We start from the raw sequence: 9,685 nt of genomic DNA, 5'->3' as shown, positions 1-9,685 counted from the left end.
ATGTGGTCTAGCACAAAGTTTCTCAACCTAGGGGTTGCGAGGGGGTGTCAGAGGGGTCACCAAAGACCATCAGAAAACACAGTACTGTCTGTTCATCGTGGAGGTTCTGTCTGGGAAGTTTGGCCCAATGCTATAGTTGGTGGGGTTCAGAATGCTCTTTGATTGTAGGTTAACTACAACTCCCAAATGACAAAATCAATCCCCTCAACCCCACCAGCATTCAGATTTGAGCGTAACGGGTGTTTGTGCTAAATTTGATCCAGTGAATGAAAAAAAAATCCTGTAAATCAGATATTTACATTATGATTCACAACAGTAGCAAAAGTATAGTTATGAAGCAGCAACAAAAATAATTTATGGTTGGGGTTAGGGTTAGGGTTAGGGTTGATGAGGAATTGTATTAAGTAAGGGGTCACGGCATTGGGAAGGTTGAGAACCACTGGGCTAGCATATTTCAAAGATGTCTTATAGGGGAAAGAAGAGCTTGTACCCACACTGCTGCATTTGTGTCTCATTTGTTGTACACTTATATGTTTCCATTTATAGTTTCTGTGCTGCCTGAATTCTGAAAGCCATTCTATGGAAGGCCATTCCTATTGAGCATCCATAATTTTGAGTGAGACAACAGCTTCCGAGGGGTCTTTCCATTCCTTTGTCCTCGGCTTCAGCCTCACACTGACTTGTGGGTGCCTTGGTGGGTGGAAAAAGCAATACCGTGACTGCATTTCTCTGACATCTGGCTTTTAAAAAATACCTGCAAGCCAGAGATGAACAACAACAGCTCATACCATGTCAGCAACCAATAATTAAGGAGGGAACGCTTAAGTGGTAGGTTGAGATATTATTTTAAAAAGCCATTTAACTCTTTCGATGGATTATATAATTAGCTACAAGGCAACAGGCAAAAGTTGCCAATTTTATACAATACAATGCAACTTTTTGAGTACGAGTGTATTTGGGAATATAAGTTGAGTTTGGTATTTTAATGTTGAAAAGGCTGTTTATTTTTCTTTCCCTCCTCTCCCCTAAAATTTAGATCTTACATATTTACTGTGGCTTGAACTAATTTGACCTGTGCTTCTTTAGAGCACATGTTGGATTGCTATTCTTCCTCTTGATAAGAAAGTAAACCTTAATAGGTTTCATGGGCTGGGAAGGTTGACTCAACATCCAAAGATGTATTTGCTGAGTTGGTTTCTGGCTCCTCTAAGTTGGAGCCATCTCCTACCATCTCTAATTAATACTGGATGACTACCTTAAACACTTTTTTGTCACAAATATTTTGCTTGAACGGAACACCATTTCCTTTAGACTTCTTTTTCACATTTACTTATCCATAAATATTCTAGCAAATGAGTTTGCTGGCAGCTGAGTGAAGAGAAACGGCATAAATATTCATTTGGAAGAACGAGATTCCAAGCATTACAGTCAACCAATGGGAAAAGGTGATCTATGAAAACGCTTTCCAAGTTGCTCAGGATACATATTCAGAGTGCAGTGCATAAAGAGGTTTATGAATTCATTGCAGGGAGGATTTGATGAATTTTAAATACGACAAGGTTGCCAAAACGGCTATATTCACCTTCATGCCCAAATTGTAAATACTTGCAATGAGTTTAGAGCAATTTCACAAGAGTTACAAAGCAGAAAAAAAAATCAATCATGTCCAACTTTACCCATAAAGCAGAAGCTATTCACACAGTAGTCTACCAGATAGAGCTTGGAACCTATGACCCAAACCATAAGCACAGAGCAGGAAGTCCAGGAGTTTCTGCTTTGAGAAAGCAATTACTTCCAGATGATTCAAGTTAGCAACTGCAACAAAAGACTGGTCTAATTTGATCCTAGAATTTTGATGGAACAAAAGCTGCCACCATTGACAATCTCCTTTCCATCCTAGGTCCAATTCTGGACACAGACAGTATTTAATACAGGGTGAGGCAGCATAACTCCCTTTTTAAAAATGTGCACCATTCAGTCAGTTGAAGACGCAACGAAGCGCTAATGGTCTCATTCGAGAGGCGGGAGTATAAAGTTTTGTCCTGACACAGATCAGTCACCATCATGCGTTGGAACAGTGAGGAGCGTGCTTTTGCCATTGAGGCCTACTTTTTGAGCGGATTTGAAGTGGCCGGCCCGCTCTCCAGATTTGAAACCTTGTGATTTTTTTCTATGGGGTTTTTTGAAATCCCGTGTTTATGTGAAGCGTCCAAGGACCCTACAAGATTTGAAGACCAACATCCAGGAAGAAATTGCCAACATAACGCCTGCTATGCTGGCAAGAGTCATGACAAACGCCAGAAATTGATTTACTCAGTGTATGGAGAATGGAGAATGGGGTACATCACCTACCTAATTTGATCTTCAAAACTACGTAAAACAAAACTTTAGGTATGTGCCTACATTATAATTTTTTTTTAAAAAAATCTGTTCATACATGGTCGCCTGATCTTACCTTAGGTCTCATGCTCAAGCTAGAGAAACCTACCCTTTTTACTCTCTATTTTTGAATTGTACTTTTGATATACTGCCACAAAGTTATCCTGTACCTGTGTGATCTTTCACTCAAGATTTCTCGAGTAAACTTCTTTTATTACATCAACCAGTTTGATGTGGAGTTTTTTGTTTTCTGGTGCTTCTGAATGCGTATCCCTTTGCATGCTAAATGGGGGTGCCTTGATCAATCATTAAGAAAGCTTTAACTCTGCCTGTATTTCTCCTTTTAAAAGGCAAGCAGTCCCATCTTATACGTACTTAGGCCATCCCATTGTGTTTTTAATTCTGCTAAGGTAGTGCTTTAGCGCAGTGGTTCTCAACCTTTCGAATGCCGCGACCCCTGGATAGTTCCTCATGTTGTGGTGACTCCCATCCATAACATTATTTCGTTGCTACTTCATAACTGTCATTTTGCTACTGTTATGAATCGCCATGTAAATATCTGATATGCAGGATATATTTTCATTCACTGGGCCAAATTTGGCACAAATACCCAATACGCCCAAATTTGAACACTGGTGAGGTTGGGGGGATTGACTTTGTCATTTAGGAGTAATCGTTGCTGTGATGTATAGTTCACCTACAATGAAAGAACATTCTGAACTCTACCAATGATGGAATTGAACCAAACTTGGTACACAGAATTCCCATGACCAATGGAAAATATTAGAAGGGTTTGGTGGGCACTGACCTTGAGTTTTGGAGTTCACCTTCATCCAGAGGGCACTGTGGACTCTAATTATGATTGATCAAGACCAAATTTGGCACAAATTCTCAATATGCCCAAATGTGGACACTGATGGAGTTTGGGAAAATAGACCTTGACATTTGGGAGTTGTAGTTGCTGGGATTTATCGTTCATCTACAATCAAAGAGCATTCCGAACCCCACCAACAATACAGTTGGGTCAAACTTTCCTCATACATCCCCCATGACCAACTGAAAATACTGTTTTTTCTGATGGTCTTTGGTGACCCCTCTGACACCCCCCTCACAACCCCTCGAGGGGTCCCGACCCCCAGGTTGAGAAACGCTGCTTTAGCAGAAGGTATAACTCTTTCAAATGAATTAGTTTGCCTCTGGTCAAACGGCCGAGCCCTTCCATACTCTAAACATTTACATAATCCCAATAGCAATAAGGGTCTTTGGACCATAATAAAATGTTGTTGTTTTTGTTGCTGTTTTTGTAAGTACCCTTACATGTCTTGACGGCATTACTCTTTGGTGAATCTAGGTCAGGTTTGATGGGAGAAAAGGGGTTCCCTTTCTCATCTTCTTCTGCCACAGAGGAAGAAAAAATGACTCTTTGGCTACTTCTAGTTCTCTCTTAGACTTGAAAATAACTTTATTCTCTAAGACAAATCAACACATTTATAAAAAATAGCTGAAAAATGACAAAATATGTCTTTTCTTTTGCTCTTCAACAGGTTTGGGATTACATGTTGGGGAAATGGCTGAATCCATGAATAATTGCTAGGAGTAAATAAGCACTGTGGAACTCAATAGGGTTTGAACACCCAAGTAAGCAGACATCAAATTGTACCACTTTGTGATATCAACAGCATAACTATATAGATACTTGCATGTAAGTGTGCATAGATGTGGAGTCTTGGAAGATAAAATAAATTGAATCGACTACCCTAGAATCAGGGATAGATGATAGTGATGAAAAATGACATGCGGAGTTCTGTAGTTTTGAATAAAGCTCCTTAAAAATGTGTAGAGGGAGAGAAATTAATTTCCAACAATATTTTGCCAACTGATTCTTGATTTTTTGGACACTTTTAAGGCAGGTCACCCATTTTTTTCCTCTTCATTTTGCCAAGGATATTTCTAGGTGAGATTTTAACACCATTTTAAGGTGACGATTTTTATTGTTATTTATTATATCAGGAGCAAACCAATGTATTTGAGAAAACACAAAGTTTAAAAACTTGGCATTCTATTAAATTTAAAAAAAATTATTTACAGTATTTATATTCTGCCCTTCTCACCCCGCAGGAGACTCAGGGCGGATTACAATGTACATATACATGGCAAACATTCAATGTCTTAGGCACACAACATATATAGACAGACACTCAGAAGCTATTTAATATTCCAGCTTCTGGCCACCAGGGGGGCTGTCACTTCACCGTCCGTTTGTGACACTGATGAAGTACTTCCTCATTCTTTGCATATTTGCTAGAGATTTTTATGGCCTCGTAAATAAGTTACATTAGCCTCCCCACATAAGTGGTACCTAAATTTCCTACTTGACAGATGCAACTGTCTTTTGGGCTGCAAAGGTCGACAACAAGCTACACAATTTTGGTTGGAAGCTCACTCCGACCCAGGCTGGCTTCGAACTCATGACCTTTCAGTCAGTAGTGATCTTAATGCAGCTGACTCCCAGCCAGCTGCACACACCACAGTCCCAGTGCTAAATGTCCTTGGACCAGTAGCTGGCCACTTGGAGTGCCTCTGATGTTGCTATGTGGTAGGGTTCAGGCTGCATTGTAATAGGTGGTCCGTGGTTTGCTCTTCTCTAAACTCACATGTCGTGGGCTCTTCTCTACACTCACATGTCGCGGACTCCACTTTGTAGCCCCATTTCTTAAGGTGGGGTCTGCAATTTGCAGTCTGTTCAGTGCCTTCTAAGTTGCCCAGTCTTCTATGTGCACAGGAGGGATCCTCTCATTTGTTATCAGCTATGATTGAGGTGCTGGATTTTAGCCTGCCACTTTTGAACTCTCGCTTGCTGAGGTGTTCCTGCGAGTATCTCTGTAGATCTTAGGAAACTATTTCTTGATTTAAGACATTGGTGTGCTGGTTGATATCCAAACAGGGGATGGGCCGGAGATGTCACTGCCTTGGTCCTTTCATTATTGGCTGCTACTTCCCGGCGGATGTCAGGTGGTGCAATACCGGCTAGACAATACAAGTTCTCTAGCGGTGTAGGATGCAGTCACCCTGTGATAATGCGGCATGTCTCATTAAGAGCCAAATCCACTGTTTTAGTGTGGTGAGATGTGTTCCACACTGGGCATGCGTACTCAGCAGCAGAGTAGCAAAGCGCAAAGACAGATATCTTCACTGTATCTGGTAGTGATCTCCAGGTTGTGCCGGTCAGCTTTCATATGATATTGTTTATAGCGCCCCTTTTTGCTTGGTATTCAGGCAGTGCTTCTTGTAGGTCAGAGAATGGTCCAGGGTGACTCCCAAGTATTTGGGTGTGCTACAATGCTCCAGTGGGATTCCTTCCCAGGAGCTCGAGATGCTAGGTGACTATTCCGAGATGACAAAGAGAGGAAAGGAAAAGGCCAGAGGCTGTGTCAGAAAATTACCAATACAGACCTTGGCACACAGAGCCCGCAAGACCCATTCTACATCCTACTGCAGATTGGAGGAGGATGGACCATGGACGATGTCACTTGCATTACCATCACTCACTTTCTGAGACCGCTGTTAACCTCATCCAATGACTGATTAGGACCAAACTTGGCACATAGACCTCTCATGACCCACTTTACATTCTGGTGTGGTTTGGCCGGGGATGGACTATGGATTATGGGACTTGCAGTACCTTTGTTCATTTCCTGAGACCACTGCAATCCTCATCCAATTACCGATAAATACCAAACTTGGCACACTGAGTCTCCATGACGCACTCTACATCCTGGTGTAGTTTGGAGGAGGATGCAACATGGACGATGGGACTTGCAATACCTGTACTCCCTTCCTGAGACCATTACAACTGCCAACAGTGATGGATCAGGATCGCAATTCACACAGAGAGCTCACATGACCCACTCTACATCCTGGTGCGGTTTGGAAGAATTTGGAGATGGATGATGGGACTTGCAGTAACTTCACTCACTTCCTGAGACCACTGAGACCCTTGCCAATCACTGATCAAGACCAAACTTGGCACACAGAGCCTCCATGACCCACTCTACATCCTGGTGCACTTTCGAGGAGGACAGATCATGGATGGTGGGACTTCAAGTTCCTCCATTCCCTTCCCAAGACTACTGCAGCTCTCAACTAATAACCGATCAAGACCAAACTTGGCACACAGAGCCACTCTACATCCCGGTGCTGTTTGGAGGAGGATGGACCAGAGATGATGGGACTTGCAGTACCTTCACTAACTTCCTGAGACCACTGCGAGCCATATAAATAACTGATAAAGACCCATCTCGATACATAATTCCTTTCTCAAATAACCTGGGCAGTGCCGGGTCCCCAAGCTAGTATATATATCAATGCACAACTCTTTTGTGCATACATATTAATAGTATTGACCTATTAAAAATTACAACTCAATAATCATAATCCAGATCTGATAAACCAAAAATGTCAAAGGCAAAACAAACACTCCTACAGGGGAAGCATTAATTGTTAAGATCAGTAGGAAGCTAATGATTACAATTGACCCTTCTGGTCTTTACGTTCCTCAAACGGCCAGGGTTCACCTTTTTATTTAAACGTGGCAGCTTTTGGGGCCATTTTGCCACGATAAGGAAGCAAATATTGGCCCGCCATTCATACTATTCCGACTGCAGCAGCCACGGAGTTTACAGTCTAACAGTTTCACTGGTTTCTGAATGAACAAAGCCTTCCCTGCTAGTAATCATTTACAGTGATAGTTTGGCTAAGTATTATCTTTATTCAGAAAGGCAATTCTTTTCTTCCCCTTTCTTTCTCTCTTCTGGTTACAATAAGTCCTAATACAGCCAACTGTTTGGGATGTGCCTATCTCTGATTTGCTCCTTTTAAAAAAGAATAAAGAAAGGGGTATGAATATTTAGCTTTGTGCATTTCATGGAGAACTCATCAGCACTTCCATATAATAAAAAGTACATTATAGCTGCTTTGTAATATGTTCAATGCCAGGAGCCTGATAAATTTCCACTGAGCACACTCATGTGCATGAGTAACAATAGCAAAGCTATAAATTACCATAATTTTTCTGCCCCCTGCAGTTAGTGGTACAACACATACATTTCCAAGGTTGTTTTCACATGCTCCATTTAGACAAATTCATAATGTTATTGGCACAGCTTAGAAAAGACATTTATACAAATGCAAACACACACACATATACTCCTCATTTTGGGACACATTCAATACAGCTTTCTTGGAGCTATTTGCATACTAGACATTTGAAGTTTGTACCGGTAGTTAAAAAGGAATAAAGGAAGGAAAAGAGCATGCAGTTATTTTTTTTTGTAACTGTTTCCAGAATTGTGTCCAGCTGTGTGAGGTGTGTTGCACTGAAATAACAGAGAAAAACGAACAACTTTCCTACGCTTTGAAGATTGGTTTGTCTGTCTTTAAGGTGCTGCAAAACTCTTTATTAATTTTTGTTTATAAAGAAACATATTTCATTCACTCAAAAGCAACCTTGCTCATCACAAACCCTCCTCAGTTCAGTGAGGAATCTGGGGAAAGATAGAAAACATTACCTGCTATTTATTTATTTATTTATTTATTTATTAGGTATACCCCACCTTTTCTCTCCACAAGAAGACCCAAAGAAGCTGTATACTTTAGGAAGAATTTCCTGATTGTGAGATATCTTCAGAAGAGAACTCTGTGTCCCGGAGAGTGGTGGAGGCTCCTTCTTTGGAGGCTTTTAAGCAGCGGCTGGATGGCCATGTGTCTGGGGTGCATTGAATGTGATTTTCCTGCTTCTTGGTAGGGGGTTGGACTGGATGATGATAATAATAATAATAATAATAATAATAATAATAATCATCATCATCATCATCATCATCTTTATTTATACCCCACCACCATCTCCTCAGAGGGGACCCGGAGCGGCTTGCATGAGGCCAGGCCCTGCAATACATTACAGCAAAATAAAATACATAACAACAATAATAACATCACAATAAAATAAATAAAACAATCAAGTAAAATAAACAGTGTAAAATATCATAATAAAATAACACCAGCACAATTCAAAGTGCTGGCGTTAGCCTATAAAGCCCTAAACAGTTCTGGCCCTACTTACCTCTCCGAACGCATCTCCTCCCATGAACCGGCTAGGACACTAAGATCATCTGGGGAAGCCCTGCTCTCTGTCCCACCTGCATCACAAGCGCACTTGGCGGGGACGAGAGACAGGGTCTTCTCAGTGGTGGCCCCTCGGCTGTGGAACGCCCTGCCTCCAGATATCAGATCGGCCCCCTCCCTGCTGGCGTTTCAGAGGAAAGTGAAGACCTGGCTGTTCAAACAAGCATTTGATTAAACAGTGTAATTGAACATAGGAATATGGAATAATGGATGATGAGACTGGATTCTGATTTTACTGTTGAGGTGCTAATGATTGTTACTTGTTACTCTATGTGATGTTATGTTTTGTTATAGATAAGAGTCTAGAGTTGCTGAATTTATCAACTCGTGAGGAAGGGGATTGCTTTCCCCGAAACAGGGTACAAAAATACCCGGGCACCCCTGTTGAATGCCATTGGGACTTTCCTTTGAAGACTTATTTTGAGAAGCAGTGCTCCATTTTTCACTGGACTTGAGTTGGATCTTTTCCATGAAGATTGTTTTGAGGGTGGCGCTTCATCCTCATTATTGTCTTCAGTTTACATATAGCCTCATGACTCAATGCTTACGTTGTTTATATGACTTTTCTCATTGAATGTATCCCTGAAGCCTATATACAGTGGAATCCCTATCCAGACCTAGAACTGTTACGTTTGAGAGTGGTTGCTCCTTTTGATTTCTGTGTACCACTGAATTGAGCTATATGCTGGGGATTTTGGTAAATGGAATATTATATGCTTTTTTGATAATACACTTTGACATCACACATAGATTGTTTTGTGTTTGTGCTGGGCCAAATGCATGACATAAAATGATGAAACTGAGATAGCAATGAAAAAGGTATATTTGAGAGGGAAGGCGCTCATAAGGGATGGAACGGTGGAGTTAGGCCTTCAATAAGGTGGGAAGAAAGTTCAGTATGAGGACAACACTGTGGGTGAACCAACAGGAATCGAATATATGGTCACTCTCCAAAGGCACATCAGAAAAGCCAAGGTTTTTTTTCCAGCCTACGAGGTCTCTTCCAACTCTATGATTCTATTATTCTATGTTATACTATGTACTATATACTAGGCTTGTGTGTGGATTTGTTTTCATTTGGCACCTTCGAGAGCACAAAATGGGAAGGGCCCTCCTGGTACAAAAA

This window comes from Anolis sagrei, chromosome 1 (genome assembly GCF_037176765.1).
Source record: "Anolis sagrei isolate rAnoSag1 chromosome 1, rAnoSag1.mat, whole genome shotgun sequence".
In the NCBI taxonomy this organism is placed as follows: Eukaryota; Metazoa; Chordata; class Lepidosauria; order Squamata; family Dactyloidae; genus Anolis; species Anolis sagrei.
This window is presented reverse-complemented; position numbering follows the sequence as displayed.